The sequence below is a fragment of the Centruroides sculpturatus genome, unplaced genomic scaffold, assembly GCF_000671375.1.
Source record: "Centruroides sculpturatus isolate CEXI.00-Female unplaced genomic scaffold, Cexi_2.0 scaffold85, whole genome shotgun sequence".
Lineage (NCBI taxonomy): Eukaryota > Metazoa > Arthropoda > Arachnida > Scorpiones > Buthidae > Centruroides > Centruroides sculpturatus.
In genome coordinates this window covers 610,358-622,461 of record NW_019384798.1, presented here as the reverse complement: position 1 = coordinate 622,461, position 12,104 = coordinate 610,358, and the positions used below count along the sequence as shown (strand labels likewise).

The 12,104-nt window shown below is 29.3% G+C and overlaps 1 long non-coding RNA gene across 1 annotated transcript in view; it reads left to right on the top strand.

The window, feature by feature from the left end:
* Positions 1 to 4,377, top strand: part of LOC111629479 — a 10,674-nt gene extending 6,297 nt beyond the window's left edge. Inside the window, exon 3 of the long non-coding RNA XR_002757335.1 lies at positions 2,557 to 4,377. This is a non-coding gene — a long non-coding RNA (uncharacterized LOC111629479). The remainder of the gene's footprint in view (positions 1 to 2,556) is intronic.
* Positions 4,378 to 12,104: the final 7,727 nt, after the last annotated feature.

The window sequence follows — 12,104 nt, the reverse complement described above, 5'->3', positions numbered from 1 at the left end:
GACATTTGCATAGTGCTACGGTTCAGTAAGCACTAATTGGTCAGCGAGTCCGATGTTGACGCTATAAAAAGGCGACAGTTCGACACACCGGATATACGTCACTCTCGTCTAAGTTCGACTTGGGAATTTTTTTGTTCAATAATAAATGTGAATTCTTCTTCCTGGAAAAAATAAGACATTCCCTGAAAATAAGACCTAGCGCATTTTTCAGAGCAAAAATTAATATAAGACACTCTTATTTTCAGGGAAACACGGTAGTAAAATAATTTTAATATTAATAATAATAATTTAGTAACATAAATTTATTCATAGTAAAATGTACTCGCGGGCCGTAAAAATTATTTGGCGAGCCATATACGGCCCGCGGGCCGCCAGTTGGACAGCGCTGAAGTAAATCATAAAATTTGAATACAGTAGGCTATAATATTACAGAAATTATAAAATAAAATAAAATTATAATATAAAATTAAGTAATGTATTTTTTTTTAATGTCTTAATGTAGAATTATATTTTGTTGTTATTGTTGTGTAATGTTTTGTTTTTGTTCTGGAGAATCTGAAAAATGGTTTTGATGATTGATTCTGCATTTGTAGATTTTTCTTTTCTTTTGATTGTGATTGAATGAAGTTTATAATTATTGTAATAAAATAGAATAAATAAGACAAATAATAAAGTTGCCTTATATTTACAGGGTGGCTACTAAATATTTTAAAATTAATTTACGTATATTTAATTATGTATATTTATGTATATATTTAATGACAATAATTTTGATTGGTCAACTGCTGTTTGAGTAAAATTATGTAATACTGCACTTATAATTATAACTTTTGCCATTTTCATCTGCTTTAGAATGAGATACTAGAGCTGTTGAGATCAGTACTTCCCTCAAATATTCATACCTATGACTTTAATGAAAAATAAAATTAAGAACAAACATGAGAGTGACACTTGGGATAGTAATTATGATCAAGAGTTTTCAAAGTTTTTAATTAAAATTAGATAAGGCAAATTAGAAGAAACTGATAAAAAATAACTTTATTAACATCACTGTATACAATTGTTAACAGTTTAGAACAATTAATTTCTAATTTGTAATGTGTATTTTAATGTTTTTAATATCAAAAGTTAAAGGTGTTTATTTTTCCTAATGAATTTTTGAACTATGGGTTCCTGTACATGAAATTGTTTTAAAAGTAAGTGCTCCAGTCAATGTTGCTGAGGGCATAAGTTGTGTAATGATACACAATTAAAAGTCACTCGTACAAGATATTAGTTTGAAATGTGAGAGACAAGAATAGTTGATTGCTTAACATAATGACTGCCAAATATTAGTACAATTATAGTTAACAATCTGTTATTAGATGCCATCAACTAGTTAACTACACTCATATCAAAAACCAAGCATAATCATTACTTTAGCTCCATGGTTCCCAATTAGTGGTACTCGTACCCCTGGGGATACGCGAAATTGCATGAAGGGGTACGTGCGGCAATCTAAAATCTGTTAATTTAAAATTTAAATGCATGAGATGAAGCAATAAAAAAAATAATGGGTGGACCATCAAAAATTTGGCAATTTACAACATGATGTTGAATGCACAAATTCGTTTATTTATAACTAAAAATATTCCTGAAATTTCATCAAAAAAATGCATTTGTGACAATAACTAAATGAAATTCTTATGCAAGAAACAAAAATTGTACAGTTAACATTATTATCATGTCAGCGAAGGGACAATAAAATATTTACTACCATTTTGCACGACATACCTCTGTGAGAGCAGATTTTTGGCCATAACAAACTTGAAAACTAAACATCATCACCGATTTCAACTCGAAGATGACTTGAGACTGTAGCTGACCAAAAAGCAACCAGATTTTACAAAGTTGTGCAAAGAAAATCTTGCACATTTGTCACATTAAAATTAAATAACCTTATGTTATTTTCATTATTATTAGAATTGTATTTTAAAGGTAATAAATGTAAAAAAACTTATTCTATTTATCACTAGCTGTCTANTCCAGAAGATTCTAAATTTATTTATTGATTTATTTATTTAATTTTAATTATTAATTTAATTAAGAGATGGCGCCTAACGTCTACCTCTAGTGTCAAATTACTTTATTCCAATCATTTAATTAGCCATATTATAGCCCGATATTTAGGCGATCGTTTGGTGATGAGATAATCCTACAGGCATCATACTTGATATATCGAAATTATTTTATTAGGTGCAATAAAGTATATTAATTTAATAGCACGAGTCACCCGTGACTAGTAATGCCCAGCAGCTGCCTAAAAGTTTATTTACTGATGCCATTAATGTGTCAATCATCTTATCATTACATTAATGAAATACACCTCAGTATATTTCATCAGTGATCTCAAATAAACATAATGAGCACAATAATTATAAATGAGTTTCTATAAACTATTTAATTTATTTATCTCAGTAAGAATTAGTTTTGCCTAGTTAATTTAAAGCTGTAAATTAATTAGGCAAAACTTTATCTGTGGTAACATTCATTTTAGACAAGTCTGTTTCATTTCAGTGGATACACAAAATAGCAAGAACTATTATGTATAGCAGTGATGTCTAATCAATCTGCAATTCCTGGACTAAATCTGACCTGCAAACATATTTGATACATTATTTATAAATAATAGAAATAGGCCTACTTTCTTATATATGGAATGTATAAAATATTTGTGGCCAACCTGACAGGTACAATTTGGTACCACTGGTGTATTGTATGCACATAACCCACATGTACAAACACCTCTTCACCTACAAAAAGGTTGTGATGTGCTATATTACACGTGTTTTGGACTAATACTTTATGAAGAAGCTCTAAATTCAAATTCCACCAAGAGTTTTTCTGCAGTTTCTTATTTTTGCAGTTGTATGAAAGAGACTGCTGGTTACAATCTGCCATACTGTTTGCTTTATGATGGATTTCATTCATATGAATTGTTTGAGGACAGTAGTTTTTATAGGATGGTAGCCACCATGATTCATCACTCAAATCTGGACTTTTTTTATGGGCTTTTCTGAAGAAAAATATTCCAGAATATGATTAAATGTATGAATAAGTGTTTAGAACATAATGGTTATTATTTTCAGTATTTTATATAGGTAGTTTGGTTTATTATGTAAATGGATGAAGAAAATTCATAATATGAAATATCAATGTATATTTATCACTGAAAATGTAAACATGAAAAAAATGAAAATGTTATGTAAATGTTAAATTGTATTTAATTACATTATTTAACTTGCCAAAGAAATATAAAGCCATAAAATGAAACTTATTTTATATATTAACATAATTTTATTTTTAGTAATATTTTAATTTTTGATATCACTTGGAATAAGATATAACAAATTGAATTAAATGCACATAGTCTATATCAGTTTGTGAAATCAGTAAAACTTCAGTATATTGAGTTTTGAATATACTGTTCTAAATAGCACTATGTTCACAAAGACCCAATGACTACTTGTGCCAGATAACTTTAATATTACGAATTACTAAACGTATCAAATACTGTTGTATGGCAAACAATCAAATTGCTAAATCATTGTGAATTTCAAACTTTTAAACCCGGACTTGTGTGTAAATCTCATTAATAAAGTATATGTAATTCTTATTGTTTGAAAATTATTTAATAATATTCTAAATTGCATATAAATGTTGTTTTAATTAATTTAAAAAATTAATTTCTACACTAAGGTGTAAAGTAATGGTAATGGTAAATGAAAATGGTAATGGCATCATTTTTAGTTATGACTTTATTGGCAAAATGGTGAAAAGTAATGCTGTTGTGTGTAAACAAAATGAAACATTGCACAGTTAAACTAAAGTCGTGGTCACACCTTGCAATTTCCAGATATGCAGGCAACTGTAACTGCGATGGCTGTTCCTGATAACTAATAAGCCCCTTCTAAAACCAGCACAACTGCAAACACATCTAGAAACAAAAAGTTTGTTCTACTCATGTCAATTGCAAAAGCACATTCAATCAGCAAATGCCTTTGAGCCATGTCATATGGTGGCAACTTTGAAAATAGTTATCATCATGGTAGAAATTGAGAATACCAACACATACAGATGTAAAATTGATATTGATTGAGCTTATTCAGGCACACAAATGCCTGTGGAGTTTTAATACCTCATTTTATCAAAGATAAGATAAAAGAACACAGGCAGGGCATGAGATAAGTGAGTCTTGCCACTAATTGAAAGTACTATTTTTAGATTTCTGGATATAAAATGTTGATTGTAGTTTAGTAATGATAATATTATTTTAAATATAGCTAAAGAACTAAGTAAAAAGTACCATCATTTGTGAATGACATTTCTTCAGATTAAAAAAAGATGGACAAANCGGTTTAGACGTCAAAAAGGTGACAGACAGACAGAATTACCTTCGAAGTTATAATATTAGTATGGATTAATATGAATTTCTGCTATAAGGGGTATGCGAGTTTGAGCTCTTTCTTGAAGTGGTACGCAGGAAAAACTAATTGGGAACCACTGCTTTAGCTTATATCTCGGGAACTACTAAACAAAACAATGTGAAACCTAACATGCAAGCAAAACATTGTATTATTTAGTCAACAAAATAATTGAAAAGAAAAGATTTAATAAATTATATCAAACCAAAAACAGCAAGATAGAGCATTGTTGTAAATATTTTTACCATAAAAATAATTTTAATGGATATACAAATGTTTTTGATTTATTAATAGACCTGCATCAATTGATGTATTTATACATTCTATTTTTAGAATAAATGTGAGTTCAAATATGAATGTTCCATAAAAATTTATGACATTCATCAAACCCAACTTTTGTGAATAGCTTCTTGGGAAATCCTTTTGCACAGAACATGGTTAATAGAGCATGTTGCCTTCTGTATGCACACATCCTGCACAACAGTAGCTCATGCTGGTCATAACATTGCTTATCAGCTCTGTTGAGAGCAAAATCTGTTCTTGAACAAGAGCATTTTGAAGCTTCTTGATGTTCTTGGTGGAAACTGAGGAGATGCATTTTGTCTCCCTAAAGCATTCCACACATTATACGGGAATTAAGTTTGAAGATCTTATGATGCAACAAATATTGTGAGGGATACGACGATGAAGGCGCCTTTCAACAGCGAGAAGGAGAGTTAGTGGTCAGTCACATGATGAGAATATAGTTGGACTGTTGTCCTGCCATAGTTGTATTGTTGTCTGCATAACTGATCGTGAACGGATAATAAACGTATTGTTCACAGTCTCACCCCTTTTGTCTGTTTTATTGTGCATAGTCACAACATATCTTTACTGTCAAGAAAGTCATCGACAAGTGCAGCTGATGTACATGGACATTGGACATAAAAATAAAATCACCCACAGCACCCAAAAAAGTCCTGCAAGTAGTTCTAAAATCTTTGTACCTTATTTTAGTAATGAAAACATGGAGTACAGAGCAGCTATTAAGTATATTGTCATCATTATTAATTGGAAAAACATTTAAAGCTTCAATGTTTCTGCAATGTCAAAATGTTACCTATACAAAATGCATCAAATAAGGAAATGTGAATGATGTCAGAGTTTTTACTAAAAACTGACATCATTCACATTTTCTTATTTGATGCATTTTGGTACATGTAACATTCACATCATTGTACATTATTCATATTTTCAGGCAGTTAGAAAAAAATTACATGATTACTGAAAATAGAAAAATTATTTTTTTAATCGATAATTGCAGTGCACATTTCATGATTCCCATTCTGAAAACTATAACAGTTCAATTTTTACCACCAAATACAAGTTCTAGATTGCAATCTGTAGAAATATTGGAACTCAGATCAAGGTAAACTTTAAATTACAATACAGAAAACTTATTATATGAGAGATGTCACATGTTATTGAAGGTGGATCATGCATTCAATGAGGTGTTTGGAGCATTCAATATTTTATTTTTAAATGTAAGAACAATAAAGTACTCAAAATATAAGTTCATATAAATTCCAATTGCATGTAAATAGATTGAGAACATTTATTGTGAAATGCATTTAGAAAAGTAAAAATTCTATAAATTAGTTGATTATGTGCAATAATAAAGATTTACTAGACTTGTATTTCTAGAAAAAGAATTATTTAATGGATAATATATATTAATTATATTTTTCATACTGTAACAAAAAGAATTAGGGAGCATAAAAGTGATGATAAAGCAAAAACTTCATTTTACTCTTGTATCATTAACCTCACTAAATGCTTGGAAACAGATTGGAATAATGCCAAGATTATACAGATAGAGATAAAATATAAGCAAGATTCATTGAACTTTGCCAAATTTATAAAAAGAAAACAAATGTCAACTGTCTCTATGTTAAAGATTCAGTTCTTTATGTAAATAATAATCAAAATATGAATTCAGAAGCACTTTTTTAACGTATGACTTATTTTCTTTGCATTTGTTTTATTTTTATGTTTAAAGTTTTTTTATTTGGATATGTGTATTTGTTTGTAAATATTCGTTTTTATAAATGCATTCTTTTAAATCTTATATTTATCATATATCCAATTTGTTTTTAAAGCTAATCAAAACATCAGCCATAAATTTCAGCAAATCATGTTTATTGAAAATGTTTTCAACTTCATGGAAAAGTCTTCCTCAAAGCTATAGTAAATTGAATACTCCTACTGTAATTTGCTGAAATTTATGTTTGTTGTTGTTTTGATTTTAAATGTAATCCAGTTTATACATTTTCTTTATTTATTTTCTAAAACTTGTAATCATTTCATTTTACAATCATATTTGTATTTTATTTGTGCAAAAAATGGAAATATACACTTGAATAATTTAAAATGTTTTTAAACCATTAAAATATTCACTGAGTCAAACATAGTATTTAATTAATGTCTTTAAGTCTTAAAGCTTAGAACTGTGGCATATAAAAGAAATGGCTAGTTTATTATAGTTTCTAATTAATTTTTCTGGATTTAACGAATAGTTTATACAAATTAATAAGTTATAGAAAATGTTCCATAGATTAAAAAGAAAGGATCATGTGAATTATGGTTGAATATCTTTTGTCTGTTATTTAAGATATATGTTGTTTGTTTTTTTTGTATAAATGATAGTCTTTATGGTTACGAAAGTGTAATAAATTGATTTCAAATATTTGATTGCTGTGTGTGATAAGCTCTAATATATAAATTACAATGGTCTTTATTTATGTAAAAAATGAATATGTTAAATAATAATACTGTAAGGGCAAGAAGCAGAGTTATTAATAATCCCTTGTCTGTTTCATTCATTTTGTGAGGTCTGTCTCGAAAGTTTATAAACTTTTTAAATTACACGCCAATCAATAATGAATCTGAATGCAGTTTGCACAGCTTTCTGCTGGCAAGTTTTTTGTACTATCTGTCAAAAGCAGTTTGTTCTGTCTTTATTTGTTGTTATGTTACATTCATTTCTGTAAACACTTCTTGATTTAGTTTTGCAATTTTCTTTTCGTGAGTGCAGTTGACTGAAGATATTTGGGACAAGCTAAGTCTGATAAAAATTTCATGAAAAATGTCATCACTGGGGATGAGACATGGGTTTATAGATAGGACATGGAAACAAAATGTTGGTCATCACAGTGGGTGGGAAAATCTTTACTGAGATCTAGAAAGGCATGATAAGTTTGGTTGAATTTGAAGATCTTGCTCACTGTTTAGTTCAATTCTGATGGTGTTATTCAACAGGAATTTCTTCCAGAAAGGAAGACAGTGAATAAGGAATATGTCTTCTTGAAGAGAACAGCATCATAACAATGCTCCCATTCACATAACACAGCTGATAATAGAGATTTTAGCTAAGAACTCGACACCACTTGTTCTCCAACCTTCAAATTCACCAAGCCCCTAGCAGACTTCTTTTTGTTTCCCAAATTAAAATCTGCTCTCAAATGTTACCCATTGATGACATTAAAGATAATTCACTAGCAGAATCTGCACATCATCTTTAAAGAAGTATTTTCAGGAAGTAATCAATTACGTATCTCGAAGCCTGTTACCAGCAGAGCTGTGGAGTTGGAGTCGTGGAGTTTTGGTGTTTTAGCTGGAGTCGGAGTTGTAAAAAAATCCGCCGACTCCGACTCCTTTTTACTTATGTACAAGGTCTGTTCAAAAAGTATCGGATTTTTTTTTTCCCCGCGTAAACCAATGATGCGCGAGAGGCCTCCTTCNGTACAGTACTTATCATAAGTACTTATGTGTATTGGTTTTATTATTATTATTATTATTATAAAAATTATTTAATTTAAGCCTAATTATTCAGGTTATTTTTATTTTTAGACTGTAAGAAAACTGATTAAACTAATAAATTTGGTCAAAAGATAGGTGATTATGATACTAACATATATTAAGATAATTAATTGAAAGTAAGCTAGATGATTAGGCCTAAGTTGATTGTGTGAGATAGCCAGGGACGTAATCAGAGGTACGCCACTTACGGGCACGCGATCGAGAGATCGGTTCTCTTACTTTTTATAGGAGGGCTGCTATAAACTTTTTATAGGAGGGCTGTTATAAACGATCCTAATCGCGAGATTCGGATCTACATCAGGATTCCTGTGACACCAGTTAATCAATCTTATTATACGCGGATTAACACGCGTACGAGATCTGATTCAGACACAAAATTAAGAGACATTTTAATTATAAAACAAACAAAAGTAAATTTAATGATTCAATAAGCAAGACTAATACAAATATCAAGGAACGAGGGATAAAAATACGACAATTAAGATACACGATATAGGCATGGACTTATACTATACCCGATACGCGATCGAGAGAGAGAGAGAGCTCACAAAATCGTTATAAAACATACAACCTATTTTAGTTGTCGTTCGTCTTCTTCTCTGTAGGCAAGGGACACCTTGGAGATAAAGTTCATTTACTTCTTTCCATGGAAGATCAATATGTGCACAAAATCCAAGTATATTTTCTAAGTGCTAACTCTGGAATTATTCTGTATGTGACTCATCTAAGGACGTTGGTCATCAGGAGGAAAATGTATGGAGTTCGGACACTCTCTATGTCTGTCGATGAACTCCCCAGATTCTGACAAATTTCCTCTATATCTCCTGATTTTCGACCAATCATCGGCCAGTAACTCTTTCATGAGAACGGATGAAAGGGGAATGAATGAGGGGTAAACATTTCCCATCTGAGCGGGATTTTAACCAGATAAGGGAAAGTCAGAGGATGTTCTAACTTCTGTGAAAGGAAGTAACATCTTTTATCTGCCTTTTCCCACGTTAAAACATTATTTTTCTTACCAAAAAATGAAGTAATATTTGGTGACAATATTTAACATAATTAATAAATTATTAATTTAGACCCAGGGGCCTTACAGGTCTCACAATTGTAAAGTTTTTATATATTATATGTAGGCTTACCATAATATTTTTTTCTCAAACTGGGACAATTTTGAGAAAATACAACAGAAAATAAAGCTTACTAGAATAAGTAGCTATGATTGAAAAGGCTATATAAAAAGTTGTTAACAAAAAAAACAAGTTAAAAGCAATTTTTAATAACTCAACTGAACATACCTTATTATTAAGAAGTTATTAATATTTATCACTAGTGTGAACTTTCTTTAAAAATTCTTTGTCACTTAAATTGATACCTTTAAAATATGACAATATATTTGAGGAAGTTCCTATTACTTCTAGTCTTGCCTTATGTTTTGCACATTTCAAGTGATTTTTAATGTTTGAACGCCCATCGTAAGTTACTGAAAATTCTGAAAAGCATAGTTCATATTTCACTTTGTCAATATGATCACAGGCTTTTTTCAATCATCATTAATACACAGTTTTTTTGGCATTTTGGAGATTATATTAATTTAATGTATAGTACAAAATAATTGCAAATGCCAACTTAACGAACTTCTTTTTTAACTGTTGGATAGAAAATTTGAAATATTTTTCTTGTCAGTTTTTCTTTTAGTATATTTTATTCTTATTCTATTTTATTTAAATTATTTTATTCTTTTATTCTATTTATTCTACATATCACTATATTGACAATGTTTTAATAATTTGATGGAAGAAATCTTAACATGTAGACTTCCTTTCCATTATCAAAAGTAACTACTTTGGACTGTTAAAGCTACACCATAGAGCTCAATCCTTAAGTACTTCTGGACATTGCCATCATGTTGAAAGATGGAGAATTACATGCTGATATATACTATAAATCCCCTTAATCATCTCCTTATTTTATATAATTCTAAAGATTCATTCAGCTATAATTGACTTTCTTTCAGATCTATAATAAGGTATTTGTTTATTTTTCCAGTGTAACATCCAAAGATAAGGAGTTAGGTTAATTGCAGTCAATCATGAGTATTGATCTCATTCTATTAATAAATTATGTATATATAACATTTAATGATGGTCTGGATGGTAAGAACCAGCAGAATTGTAGAATAATTTTCTACAATTCTGCTGGTTCTTAAAAACAAAATTACTCATGTATATAAAAGATTGCACCTAAATGCAGTGTTAAATTGGCATATAAAAGAAATTCACTTGTTTATTTGCTCTGTTTATTTTTTATGAATGAAAAATAACTATTGGGCAAGAGCACTAAATTAAGTGAACTATAATTTTGTGTATGGCATCTATTTTAACACTGACTCCTAAATTTATTGTGTAGTTTAGTTCTCTGTTCACAGATCTTGCACAGAAGGTTACTGGATTTTATTACAGTCCTTTGCAAACCAGTATTTTTGTAAACTTAGGTTAAAATAGTTATAATTGGAGAGAACATAGTTCAAATGCATTTTAAAAAATAAATTTTAGACCAAATTATCAAGAAAAGTACAGTAACAAAATTTAGTTCTATTCATTGAAAAAATAGATTTGTGGGCTATTTTCAAGTAATTTCTTGGGCCAATTTTGATCTGCAGTCTATCTCTGGCACTAAGTGTTTAAATAAAAAAGAAAAAGAAAAGTGATAAAATAATGTTTTTAAAAAACTTAAAGATGGTTTTAAATAATTTTAGTAATGTAATGAATAAATTTATAAAATTTTAAGTAAAATCTCATTTTGGATCACAGTTCGAATAGTACTTATATAAATTATAATTCAATCATTATCTGTCACTTAAAACCATATTGTCACTGTATCAGTTCAAGAAAGCATGTTTTTTGAAATGATAATAAAGATTATTAAATATGTTAAGAATACTAATTTGGCTAAGGTCAGGACAATATTGGAAATTTATGAACATAGATGGACTTGTGTTAATTACCAACAAATGGACATATTTTTCATTGCCTGGAGATTTGTTCTTAATTCGTTTTGGAACTTTAATTTTTACATTCATTTATTATTTATGTTTGGTACTTTTTTGTTCATTTTTTTATCCTTATACTTTTGCATTTATTATTATTTATTATAGTTTTTACCTATTGAATTACTATACATATTATACCTGTAACCCATTAAGTATTTGTGTTTGTTCTGCCATGTAATCCATAAGATTTGTATTTTAATTATTTATTTCTAGAATTTGACAATGTCCATTTATGATGGCTGAAAATATTTTCATTATAAATAATTATTGCTAAATTATAAGTTTCCTATTTTTAATTACAGTAGATTATTGCTAATTTGGCCATTTCTTACACAGAAGACTACTGGATTTGTAAGTGTTAGATTACAAATCGTGTATAAAGTAAAGCAATTAATGGTGTGATCTGTCACCCTTCACTTCTGATTCTTTTTGGTGGTAGGTGGGTGAATAATACAGTGCACTAAAATGCAATACTGTGCACAAATGAAACCCAGAGTAAACAGGAAAACAGGATTTGACATCACTAATGTTTTCATGGAAATGGAAGTGCATAGGTTATTCATTCTCTCAATTATCCAGCATATTGGAGGATATGCTGGATAATTGAGAGAATGAATTAGCAAGAGTCTACTCTTATGTGATTTATTTTTCTAGTTTATTTAGATTTGTTAAAATAGTTAGAAAATAAGAAATGATTTANCACCGGTGTAAACTGAGTAACCCACTAAACCCAA